Below are 9,221 nucleotides of genomic sequence, written 5' to 3'. Positions count from 1 at the left end.
GCTAGGATGATGTTATCCTACTGGTTCAGCCTGGGTCTAGTGCCCAGACCTACAGTCAGGGGACTGAATTCTATTACAGAAATTAACAGAAGACCACCTCAAGACTTTCCTGAGACTATACCTGCAGTGAATAGGGGAGCTGACTAGGAACCTAGCTCTGCCAGAGCCCAGACTCTTCCCTTACCTATTCAACTTCATAATAATACTGTGTATTGCTATCTCATTCTATAGATGAGAAAATCAACATGGTGAAGTCAAAATATATCCAAATTAATGTGGCCAGAAATAGGGGGAAAGAAAACTTGATGGTAGCTCTGTCTGTTCTTTGATCCAGTGTTTGTCCACCCAGCTATTCAGCTCCATGGTGGTAGGTTATGGAGTGTTTTCATTATACTTATTTCTAAAGAGAGTTGGTCCAAAGCCCTCACCATGCAGAGAGGTGGAAAAGTACAAGGTACAGTGGTAAAGTCAACTGTGTCTGTAGTTCTGTATTAGTTTGATAGGATTGCTGTAACAAAGTACCACAAAGTGGGTGTCTTAAACAACAGAAATTTATTGTATCATAGTTTTGGAGGCTGGAAGTCTGAGCTTAAGGCGTAAATCAGCAGAGCTGGTTTCTTCTGAAGGCTGTGAGGGAGACTCTGTTCTATGCCTCTTTCCTAGCTCCTGGTGGTCTGATCTTTGGCATTCTTCGGCTTGTAGATGCATTGCCCTGATCTCTGCCTTCACGTTCACATGATGTTTTCTCTGTGTGGGTGTATCTTTGTGTGCATGTATGTGTCCCAGTTTCCCCCTTTTATAAGCACACTGGTCATATTGGATGGGGGGTGTGGTCCATGCTATCCCAATATGACCTCAACTTAATCAACTACAGCTACTACAACCCTATGTCTAGAAAGGTCATATTTTGAGGTACTGAGGGGCTAGGACTTCAACGTATGAATTTTTTGGGGGGGGAGCGACACAATTCAACCTGTAGAGTTTCTCTGGTAAGAAAGAAACTAAAGGAAACATACATAGCTTTTCTACTAAGGAAGACTTTCATTGGCCTTTTTATTTAAGCTAAAGAAACAAACAGTTAGAAAACTAGCCTCAGTGGGTAGTCTGGAGGAAAGTTAGGAAAATGGGGTGGGATGAAAGAAGAGAGGGATAGTCAATAAAGCGTATGGAAAGTAAGAAAAGCATACTGAGGTGGCCAAGGGCATCCTTTTGAAAAGCTTTGAATCAACTAGTTGTTAATTGGTTCTGATCCAAAATGCCATTGAGATTGTAGAAAGTAGGTGGTATAGCCAAAGCAACAGGTGTGAGAAGTCAACTTTGGCCTCATTATTGAAGATTAATCATTGAAGGAGGTGGTAAAAACATTAGGAGAAAGAGAAGAAGCCAGAGATCAAAGATTAGAATGCAGAGTCATTCTTGAATTCATCAGAAGGGTTAGCATCATTATGAATAACATCTTTGGAGCTACTTTTGTTCAACAAACCACTTCTGAATATTTAAAATACAATTTGTGATTTAGTTTTTCGATATGCATTTCCTGGAAGCCAATTGGATCTAATAAGCTCTGCCCCAAAACATTTTCTTTAGAATTTATAACTAATGATGATCCATATAATGTAAACTGAAGCCTCATTACTCATGGGGTTCTTAAATGAGCTAATATATGCAACACGCTTAGAATAGTGCCTGACACATAGCAATGATACGCAAGTGTTTACTAGTATTATTAGGTGACTTTTAAAAAATTAATTTATTTATTCATTTATTTTTGGCTGTGTTGGGTCTTTGTTGCTGTGCGTGGGTTTTCTCCAGTTGCAGCGAGTGGGGGCTACTCTTTGTTGTGGTGCACGGGCTTCTCCTTGCAGTGGCTTCTCTTGTTGGGAAGCATGGGCTCTAGGCATGCGGGCTTCAGTAGTTGTGGCTCGCAGGCTCTAGAGCGCAGGCTCAGTAGTTGTGGCGCGCGGGCTTACTTGCTCTGCGGCATGTGGGATCTTCCTAGTCCAGGGCCTGAACTCGTGTACCCTGCATTGGCAGGCGGATTCTTAACAACTGTGCCACCGGGGAAGTCCCTGTTAGGTGACTTTTACTCCCTCATAGGATGAGGGAAATAGAACAAGGTGTAAATGGGCTAGAGTAGGTTTGCTCAAGCTCCTGCCACATTAATGAATTTACTTTCAGATGCTCCTCTGATTGTCACTGAGATAGTGTAGTGTTGAAAAAAAATCTCCATATTAATGTATAAAAAATAAAAAGAAGCAGTCTTTATGCTCTCCATTCATTCATTCATTCAACATACAATTGACAAATTAGATGCTTAGTATTTTTAGCCTTCTAAAACTATTTAGTAGTGAATCACTAAAAGTTATCAAAAAACAACAAAAAATCTAATGGCATAAAACATTAGTTTGAAATGTTTTGGTAATTGAAAAGATAAAATATTGATAATTTTAATTGATATGAATTTTGAATAGACAATTTTGCATCTTGGTCAATTACCATGAGAAAGCATATTAAATAATTTTGTAATATCTAAGCTTAAGCCAATGTACTATTGTGATATAATGTATATTACATACAGGTATATGTAAGTTCTTAGGGCTGTACTGTAATTCATAAGGAGGTTGCAAATGAAGTATAAGGCACGTTTCCTGTTATTGATATTAATCACTTTTAGCATTCTTGTGTAATGATTTTACTGGAAGTTTTATATCAAGCCTCAAATACTCATTTGTATAATTTTAGTATAATTCTGTTTTTAGTATAATTTTGTGTTCTTTGTCCATCTTAGGTGCTCAGTGAATATTGTTAATATTGCTACGTTTGTTTTTTATGTAGTTATAGATCTCTACAGTTTAACCATTAATGTGTATATTTTAAAGACATCTTTAAAAGGCTGTGTACCAAGGCATCCAACACTTGTAAAGTCATATCCACAAGAATTATTACTAAATCTATGTTACATTTCTCTGCCTCTTTATACCTGATTTTATATAGTGGCCTCTATAAGTGTCCAAAACTAATATTGAGATCCTGCAGTAGTTTTCCGCATGGCTATACATTGGAATCACCTGAGATGCTTAAATTTTTCTACGATGAACGGGGTCCATCTCAGACCAAATTGAGTCAGAATCTCTGACAAACAGCCCTATTCATTGGCATGTTTAGCAGTTTTGTGGGTGATCCTAATGTGTAACTAGGTTGAAAATCTCATAAATATTATCCTGCTTTTAAGAGTAAATAATGTATAATATGAAAGACTTGAACATTCAAAGATAAGGTGGCTTACTTATGTGAGGGATACATTTTGGCAAAATTTTTTACTTTCCGTACTTTAGGCATATATGGCAACAAAGCAGTTCTTTGGTACAGTGGGGAATATAGGAAGTCATAAAACTAATGAACCTACAATCAAGTCAAAGAAAAATGTATCAACCAGCACAAAAGTATAAATTCTTAGGCCAATTTGCTCTTCCACTGCCATTTGTGCTCTCTCTCTCTCTCTCTCTTCTCTCTCTCCCTTTCTCTTTCTCTGTTTGACTCTGACTTTTGCTACCACAGCAAGAAAAACTGAATCTGATATTCTGTTCTTTTTGCTACTGCTAACCAGTATTAACACGGACATTATGACCTGATGATGGGGAGTGTTACTTCCCTGCCACTGGAAGAAATCCAAGCAAGAACACATTAAAATAATGTACATTAATTAATCACTTTTATTTTTTCATTGAAAACTTGCATACTTTTATATGTTTGAATATATGTCTTAAAAGTTAGCTACAAAGTACTGTTTGGGTTTTTATTTATTTGAGCTTATATTTTCTTTACTAGTGCAATACAGTGGACTTTTCTTCCATATTTTTACTGGCAGCTTTTTAAAAAATATATCTTTTTGACTGAATAATATGTTTTTAACAGCTTTTGGTTCAGGCCTTAAAAAAGTTAATACCTAGGCAAAAATCAGTTAAAGTAAGCGTTGCTTTGAAAACACCTTTATCTACAAAGTAGAGTGCACATGGCTTCATGTACATATAAAATAGTGGTTTGGGGATAATTTCTATGGAATATATGTATATTTCAGCATTATTTTTAATGCTCTCAAGACTGAGGGTATAGCAGGAGAAAAAGCAGGTGGAATCCCCTACACATTTAAAAATTGTTTTCCTCCTTCCTTCCTTAGCATCGATTTCTAAATTAATGTGAACTACATGAGTTTATGAGAAAACTCCTTAGTATTCTAATTTCCTTAATTGCATTGTGTAAACACAGGAGCAAAGTGGATGGAAAACTAGCCACTGTAATACTCTTACTGCAAAAAAATACAGAAGTGTCATCTCATTTTCCTTGATTTCATAAGTTAGTACTTAAAGGTGTCAGCAAAACCCGTGTCACTAAAGTATATACTTAGAATGTTAAATGGCCAAGAAGAAGGCTTGTACTTACTCAGTTAAAAGTCTGGATGATATTTTTAGTCAATATATTTTTTTCTAGCATCTTGAAAGCAAAGCTTTTCTCGGCTGCCAAGGTCCATCTGCTTGTTAGTTCATTAATAGAAACTGTCCCTAATAGCATAAAGCTAATAGAACCATGAAGTGGAAATGCAAACAGCCCCTGTAATTCTAACTTAGAACGACACCATGCTCTCTGACTAGACAGGAAGAACTCTATTAAATATCTCTTTTAACCACCAAGGAGTGAATAAATTCAATCTCCCTTAGGTTTAAAGCAGCTTTACTCCAAAAAAAATGGGCCTTCCGCATTGATTCCTAGGAAGGGAAAACTCCCAAAATTCCTCTTGTAACTCTCAGAATGTTTGAAATTTAATAGTAGGCAAATCATTTACTTTCAAAAAATACAAATAAGTTTAAAATGCTGCTATTTCAGAACAGTAACTTTTGCTGTAAATTAATAGGTAGGTCCAGATTTTGGGGGAAGGGAGCCATGAGTTTCTATTTCCCTACTAGAAAAAATCTAGGGTAAAGCACTAATAAAAGACCTGGAGACTCTCTTTAGTACTTTTTGAGGCTTTTTCTTTTTTAAGTTCTTAAAACTTGGTATCCCTGAGACCTACCTTGATATTTCCTCCATTTCTTTCGTCAGAAGTCCCAAGGACCTCCAAACATCTAAGGAAAAGGTAATAGTGGCTCTCTCTTTTCAACTCTGGGAATAATATTATTCTTCTCCCCTTCATTTAGGCCAACCTTGCCAGGGCAGTTTCCAAACTTCATTGTTCAATCAATTTTGCATTTCTATGGTGAATCTTTTCTTTCTCTACTCATCATTCCTTTCACTGCATTCAGTTTAGTTTCCAAAGATAATCCTTGGGAAGAGTGGAGATGGGAGTTGGTGAGAATGGGGAGAAGGAGGGATGTTCTGTGGAAAGAGTCTGCACTTTGGGATCAAACTGTCCTGGGTTTGAATCCCTGCTCCTAAAACACTGTTTAACTAGGAGACTTTGGACAAATTACTTATTCTCTGACAGTCTCAATCTCTGGACAGTAAAAAAGGAGGTGATGGTGATCTCATTGCTTCTCTCAGAGGTGGTAAGAAGGTAGCAGTGAGAGTAAAATCCTAGGCATCTCTCTTTTTCATTTCATCTTTAATGAATCTGAAGTCCTTTCCCCCTAATATCTCCCCTCACTTTACCTCAAAATTTACTTAAATCTGACCTCCACCAAGTCTTAGCCCAGGATCCTTTCCAACATTTTGGTTTCTATAATTTATTTTTCCTCTTGGAGGGTATGCTCCAAGAATGAACTCTTGAAATACTGGTCTCATTAGAGGGTATTTATGCTTTACTATAGGAAATTTCACAAAAGTGCACACATAAATTTGCTAGTTTCAACTCAAGAGTAGAGATTTTAACAAGATTTTCAAGAAGTATTATAAAAAACTGGTTGAGTATGGTCTCTGAAGATTTTTTGATTAGTGAAGGTGATCTAGTTCCTTAATTACCACCTTCAATTTCTGTAACTGTAAAACAGGGATTACAATAGTACCTAAAACAAAGTTGTTGCAAGACTTAAAAAAATAAAATTATATGTAAAGTACTGTAACAGTCCTTGGTGGGCTAGCTTTTACTGTTTTTACTTAGTATAATTTAATATGAGGTAAATTAATTTGGGTCTAGAACCAGATTTGACTGACAAGTTAGAAATTCTCTCTAGCATAAATGTACTCAGTTTAGTAAAAAAATCATCTTATCCATAGACTGTGTGTCTAGGTGGATTTCTTTTTGCTTACTTACTCTACTTGGCTACAGCATTTAAATTGGAAGGAGGAACAGAAGTCAACTTTTTTTTTTGTATTAGAAATAATTGGGAAATGAATTTAAAAATAAGATTCCATTTTAAATAGTGACAAACTACATAAAATACATTGGAATAACTCTAACAAAAGATGTGCAAGTACTATAAGGAAAACTTTAAATTACTGCAGAGAGAGGTTAAAAAAGACCAAGTAAATGGAGATGTAAACTATGTTAATTGATTGGAAGACTGACTATTATTAAGATGGTGATTGATTTAACACAATACCAATCAAAAATGAAAAAATTGACAAATTATTTTAAAAGTTATATGGAAATGCAGATGATCCCAAACAGCAAATAATATTTAAAAGAACAAGAATGGAGGACTAATACCACTTGATTTCAAGACTTTTAAAGCTACAATAATCAAGGTGGTTTCTGATTTGCTAACAGATGAGCATATAGATCAATGGAACTCAATAAGTTATCTAAAAATAAATCTACACATACGTGGTCAATTGATTGTCAATAAAGTTGCCCAGGCAATTCCAGGGGGAAAGAAGAGTCTTCTTTACAAATGGCTCTGGTAAACTATATATTCATGAGAAAAAAAATCAACCTTTACCTCACACCATACACAAAAAATTAATTTTATATGGATTATAGACCTAAAATCTTCTAGGAGAAAACATAAGAAAAGGACTTTGTGACCTTGGATTAAGCAAGGATTTCTTTGTTTAGGGCACACAAAAAATGAAATCATTAAATTAAATTTTATCAATGTTAAAAAATCCCTTTTATTTGTCTACAAAGAAAACAGAAAAGGACACCAAAACTGCGAGAAAATTTGCAACAAAAAGATTAGAGAAAGGATTTGTATCCAGAATACACAAAAATACTCTTACAACTCAGTGATAAGACAAACAACCCAATAAAAATCAATGGGCAAGACATTTGATCATAAATTTCACCAAAGAAGATATATGATGGGAAATAAGTACAGAGATGCTTATCAGTATTATTCATCAGGTAATGCAACTAAACCAAGTTACCCTTTCAAGAATGTTGATAAAATACTGACCATGGTAAAAATGTGGAAGAATGGAAATTTTGATACACTGCTGGTGGAAATGTAAAATAGTAAAACCATGTTGGAGAATAGTTTAGCAGTTTTCTTTATATATTTCTTAAAATACTACCGTATAGTTCAGTCACTTCATTCCTAGGTTTTTACGTAAAGGATTGAAAACATATACCCGTGCAAAAACTTGTACACAAATGTTCATAGTAGCTTTATATGTAATAACCAAAAACTGGAAATAAACCAGAAGTACAGCAATAGGTGAATGGGTCAACAGATGGTGGTATAACAATACAATGGGATACTCTTCACTAGTAAAAAGGAACAAATTACAGATGTGTGCAACCCCATGGATGAGCCTGAAAAATCGTTTGGCTGAGTGAAAGAAGTTAGATACAAAATGTACATGTAAACTAATCTAGAGTGATAGAAAGCAGATTAATGGTTGTTTGGGGACAGGGGTATAGAGAAGGATAGACTGCAAAGGAAGCATAGGGAAACCTTGTGATGTTATGGAAGCATTCAGTATTTTTCTTGCAGTGGTAGTTTCATGGATCAAACTTATCCAATTGAACACTTTTAATATGTGCTATTTATTGTATATAAATTATAGGTCAACAACATTGCTAAAAAATAAAAAGGAATTCTAAGGAGTTTAACCTCTATTTATACATTTCAATATTTTATGACTTATTGAAACTAATATTTTAATAGACCTGTTTAAAAGGGGACTTCCAAGGCAAAATATGAGGTGAGGTTTAACTATTTCCTATCCCTGAGCAATGGGTGTGTGGGTGTTTGTGTGTGTGGCAGTGGTGGGGATAGGACAGAGAGAGGAAGAGAATCTTAAATATCCTGACAGATATAAACTGAGCTTCTAGTTGTAAAAGATTTTCTACTTAATCCAGGAAAGTTCAAGGACACGGAGTTAAATCCCTGCCCACAAAAGGGTGGAAGAGAGTGTGGGAGAGAGAATAGGTCCCATAGGCTCTCTTTTAAGAGACGACAGTCTTAGGAAAAAAGTTTTTTTTAATTCCTAAAATTTTGCCTTTCAAGAAAGCCTAAATATTTTCCTTAAAGATTCCTTTGGCAAATAGTAAAACATGTGGGACAAAGAGACTTTTATGGACAGAGGATAAGCTTGAAGAAGCACTTTCATCGAATCTGAAAATCATAAAATCTGACCCTGCCATCTGCCTGTCAGGAGAGTTCTTACTCATTACTGGCTCAGTCTCTCCCACCTCAACTCTCCAGCTTGAGAAAATAATTTCTTCCCAGGTGCAGAATTATTGCAATAATTCCTCATCAACATCAACCTTCAGGTTTCTTTACATAGACCTTCTAGTACTGGGCAGATAGTTTAGTTTACTTCTCCCCACAAGTACTTTTTTTTTCTTTTGTTGTTGAAGTATAATTGACTTACAATATTATGTTAATTTTAGGCATACAGCATAGTGATTCAGTATTTTTTCAGATTATACTCCATTATAGGTTATTACAAGATAATGAGTATAATTCCCTATGCTATACAGTGTATCCTTGTTGCTTATCTATTTTCTATACAGTAGTTTGTATCTATTAAAATGCACAAGTTTTCACTCATCTATGTGCTATCATGATCCATACTGAGTGGCTTGGAACATCTTTCCTCATCCTCACTACCTATGTTATTTCTACCTGGTCAGACAAAGTCCACTTCTCTTTGAAGCCCCAAGTCTACCCACTTTCTTGACCCTCCTTGTCCCATAGAACACACATTTCTGCAGTAGCCTTTGCCCATGCTGGTCGGTTCATATTTATAGCATATTGCTTTCAATGATCAATTATTTTATTATTTCCCTGGTCAGATTGTAATCTCCTTGAAAACAGGAAGCAGGTCAAATAATTATCTGG

The sequence above is a fragment of the Lagenorhynchus albirostris genome, chromosome 6 (genome assembly GCF_949774975.1).
Source record: "Lagenorhynchus albirostris chromosome 6, mLagAlb1.1, whole genome shotgun sequence".
In the NCBI taxonomy this organism is placed as follows: domain Eukaryota; kingdom Metazoa; phylum Chordata; class Mammalia; order Artiodactyla; family Delphinidae; genus Lagenorhynchus; species Lagenorhynchus albirostris.
The sequence above is the reverse complement of the archived record's forward strand: the minus strand, read 5'-3'. Positions refer to the sequence as shown.